General features: G+C 35.0%; 1 pseudogene; it reads right to left on the bottom strand.

Annotated features, from left to right (window-relative positions):
* Positions 1–4087: 4087 nt before the first annotated feature.
* Positions 4088–4211, bottom strand: LOC118974966 (uncharacterized; annotated as a pseudogene).
* Between the last annotated feature and the right edge of the window lie 430 nt (positions 4212–4641).

Genomic DNA, 4641 nt, shown 5'->3' with positions numbered 1-4641 from the left:
ACATTTCAAAAACTTATATGGAACCATAAATGGCCCTGAGTGGCTGCAGTAATTTTGAGAAAGAAGAGCAGAATGGGAGATAGGAGGGATCATAATAGCTGATATCAAACTATATTACGAGCCCATGGTAATCAGAGCACTCTGGTACTGGCATAAGAACAGACACATAGGTCAATGGAACAAAATAGAGAGCCCAGAAATAAACCCATGTCTCTTTGGTCAATTGATATTAAACAAATGGGGCAGGAGCATAAAATGGAGTAAAAATAGCCCCTTCAACAAATGATATTGGGAGATCTAGACAGCTACATGCAACAAAATGAAACTCAACTACCAATTTAAACCATACACAAAAATAAACTCAAGATCAATAAAAGACAAATATAAGTCTTAGAGGAGAACATATCATAGAAAAATTCATATATTCCAAAATGTCATAGAATTTGACAAAATGTTGGGAAAGTGACTGAGGTGATATTAGCATCTTAAATATAAACATGAAACGACTCTAAAATATTTTAAAGGAATACACACTTTTTAGAAGTGGCCTTGAGTCTTATTTTTTTCTCTTATTTTCTTTCTTCCTGGCATACAGGTACAGCAGTAGGTTTTCCCTTTAGGCACACATTGTAGGTTAATTTTCCTTTTTTCCCCATTAAATGTTAAGGTATTCTTGACAGCAAATTGTCTCCTTGAGATTATATGATTTCAATTAGTTTATTTCTAAGAAGACTTTGAGTCCCTGACAAAACCTTGCTTCCAGCTAAAATACCAAGGGTTTTGAAGGTGAAAATAATAAGTACTCCTCAATCCTAATATATACTAAAAATTCTTGGAGAAAAATTGAAACTAATTTAAACCAAATGAATAAAACTAATACTGATTAAAGCCAGAAAATCTGAATTCTAGCATGGTATGTTGTCATGGAGAAAGAGTTTTTACAGCTTGAGCTTGACCTGGCTTTCTGTGTAACAGCAATGAAAACAACCCTTCCAGCTCCAATCCACTGTATAGAAAGTGTGGGGACAAATGTAGGTTGTAGTGGTGTAGTCCATATGGCAAAACACAAATTAACTCAAATGATCACTTAAATTTAACAGCTTTTCATAAAGTCATCAAATTTTAATCTCCCATTTTATAGATGAATAGACTAAGGCACACAAAGTGAAAAGTGCTTGCCTAAACCACACCAGCTCATTTGCAACAGAGCCAAATAAGTTTTGTTTTAACCAATATTGTTTTAACTGTACTGAATGACTACCTTTTTTTAAGCTTGCAAAAACCATCAGGGCCTAGATGATCCACAAATTAACAGATAGTGAGGAAATAAAAATTAAATAACAAGAAATTTCCATCAAATTAATAAAAAATTAAAAAGGACTTTTAAAGTTGAGAAGTAATAAATGTTTTCAATAGATTTTAAGAAAAATATTATATAAGAATGTTGATAGAAATAACTATTATTCGATATTTTAAATGTTACTAAAAGGAGACCAGATTTTTAAGGCTTAAATTCTTAGTTCAGACACAAATTAATATGTACACTTCACTCTCAGGTCTCAGCTTGATAATCTGTAAAGTGGGGTACTGAATCAGATCAGCAGTTTTCTACAGCCACATCACACCAGTCTACACAACTTTACTCTTGATTATCGTTTTGGGCTGAACTGTACCTTCCCACTCCCAAATTCATGTGTTGAAATGCTAACCCCTCCTCAGGAAGTGACTGTATTTGGAAATAGAGTCTTTAAAGACATAAAGTAAAATGAAGTCATATGGGTGAGCTCTAATCCTATATGACTGGTGCTCTAATAAAAAAAGGAGATTAAGACACACACAAAACATGCACGGATGAAAACCCATGTGAACACACAAAGAGGTGACTACCATCTACAGGCCAGAGAGATGCTCATAAAAAACCAACACTTGATCTTTTTTTTTTAATTTAATTCTTGTTCAAGTACAGGTTTCTGTTTTATATTCCCAGCCCTGACCCTCCCCCAGTGCTCCCCACCTCCCTCCCATTTCCACCCCCCACCTTAGTTATTGTCCATTTGTCCTTTGTACTTGTTCATGTGAGTCCTTCCCCTTTTCCCCTGTGATTCCCTCTCCTCTCCCCTCTGGTCCCTGTCAGCCTGTTCCATATTTCAGTGTCTTTGGTCATATTTTGCTTGCTTGTTTGTTTTATTGTTTAGATTCCTGTTAACCATGATATCATATGGTATTTGTCTTTCACTGCCTGGCTTATTTCGCTCAGCATAATGCTTTCCAATTCCATCCATGATGTTGCAAAGGGTAGGAGCTCCTTCTTCCTTTCTGCAGCATAGAATTCCATTGTGTAAATGTACCATAGCTTTTTGATCCAGTCATTTACCGATGGGCATCTAGGTTGCTTCCAACTCTTGGCTATCGTAAATTGTGCTGCTATGAACATCGGGGTGCATAGGTTCTTTTGGATTGGTGTTTCAGGGTTCTTAGGATATACTCCCAAGAGTGGAATTGCTGGGTCAAAAGGTACGTTCATTTTTAGTTTTCTTAGAAAATTCCATACTGTTTTCCATAGTGGTTGTACCAGTCTGCAATCCCACCAACAGTGAACTAGGGTCTCCTTTTCCCCACAACCTCTCCAGCATTTGTTGTTTATTGCTTTGTTTATGATAGCCATTCTGACTGGTGTAAAGTGGTATCTCATTGTGGTTTTAATTTGCATCTCTCTGATAGCTAGTGATACTGAACATCTTTTCATGTGTCTCTGGATCCTTTGTATGTCCTCCTTGGAGAAGTGTCTGTTCAAGTCCTTTGCCCATTTCTAATTGGGTTGCTTGTCTTCTTAGAGTGGAGTCATGTTAATTCTTTGTATATTTTGGAGATTAAACCTTTGTCTGAGGTATTATTTGCAAATATGTTTTCCCATATAGTCGGTTGTCTTTTTATTTTAATGCTGTTTTCCTTAGCCACACAGAAGCTTTTAATTTTGCTAAGATCCCATTTGTTTATTCTTTCCTTTATGTCCCTTGCTCTAGGGGACGTATCAGTAAAAATCTTGCTGTGCGGAATATCTGAGATTTTCCTGCCAAAGCTTTCCTCTAGGGCTTTCCTTTAATGATTTCACATCTTATATTTAAGTCTTTTATCCACCTTGAACTAATTTTGGTGTATGGTGTAAGTTTGTGCTCAAGTTTCATTTTTTTTGCATGTAGCTGTCCAGCTCTCCCAACACCATTTGTTGAAGAGGCTATCTTTACTCCATTTTATGTTACTGCCCCCTTTGTCAAATCTTAATTGACTGTAGAGATTTGGGTTTATTTCTGGACTCTCTGTTCTATTCCATTGGTCTATGTGCCTTTTTTAATGCCAGTACCAGGCTGTTTTGATTACAGTGGCCTTGCAATATAGTTTGATCTCTCCTACTTTGTTCTTCTTTCTCAAAATTTCGGCTGCTATTTGGGGTCTTTTATGGTTCCATATAAATTTTTGAAGTGTTTGTTCTATGTCTGTGAAATATGCCATTGGTACTTTACCAACACTTAATCTTGAATTTACGACTTCCAAAGCTGTGAGAAAATAAACTTCTGCTCTTTTTTTAAAAAATTAGTTATTGATTTTAGGGAGAGGAGAAGGGAGAGAAAGACACATACACATCAGTTTTTTGTTCCACTTATTTATGCATTCACTGGTTGATTCTTGTGTGCCCAGCTAGAGATGGAGCTTGCAATCTTGGGGTATTGGGATGATGTTCTAACCAGCTGAGCTACCCAGACAATGCTAAACTTCTTTTCTTTAAGCCGCCCAGTCTGTGAAGCTTTGACATGGCAGTCTAGGGAATTCATACAAGCATAAACTAAAAATGACTACCATTTATTGTGCACTATCATCAGCACTTTATACATATTATTTCATTTAATCCTTTCAACATCTTTATGATACAAGTACCATTATTACTTCACTTTAAATATTAGGAAACAGGTTTATCTATCAGGATTCAAAACCAAGGCCTTTCACACTACTTAGCACTATTCTATATTTAATAAGAAAATACTAGTACATAAAAAGCTTGTCTTTTAGATGATTAGCCAACTCGTATTTTAAGCATAGCCTTTAAATTCTATTGTTTAATAATTGTAATATGAAAGTAGAATTAAGTTTTCAATTAGCAATAATCACACCTCGGATAAACCTCATTGGCCACGATATTGCCACTGCACAAAGCTTGAAAGTAGAATTAATGTGAAGCTTTTAGGTCACTTCTTACTATCAGTTTTGAAATTTTAATCATAATTTCATATACTTATTATAAAAATTTCTGGATTAGAAAATTTTTGGACTATTTCAGAATAAGCCAGTAAATATGATTGGCAAATAATGTGGTATAAGAAATACAATTAAAGAAATTGACAAGGCAGACTAATTAATTCACATTAGTTTTATCATTACTAACATTTTTCAGCACCCCTCCCCATTCCCCACAAGTGCTATTATGCTTAAATCAAGTTCTTGTATAATCTGTGCCAATTGTAAGTTTTACTAAGGGCAATGCATGACATTCTGATGTAACACTTCTCTTTGAAAAAAAGAGAATGAGAATGCACTTATTATTTAATATCTAATAAAGTTGGTTTACTTAAAAGGAAGACTTTTCAA

This window comes from Sturnira hondurensis, unplaced genomic scaffold, assembly GCF_014824575.4.
Source record: "Sturnira hondurensis isolate 20B ecotype Veracruz unplaced genomic scaffold, ASM1482457v3 Scaffold0020038, whole genome shotgun sequence".
Taxonomy (NCBI): domain Eukaryota; kingdom Metazoa; phylum Chordata; class Mammalia; order Chiroptera; family Phyllostomidae; genus Sturnira; species Sturnira hondurensis.
Note: the sequence above shows the minus strand (reverse complement) of the source record. Positions and strands in the feature narration are given on the sequence as shown.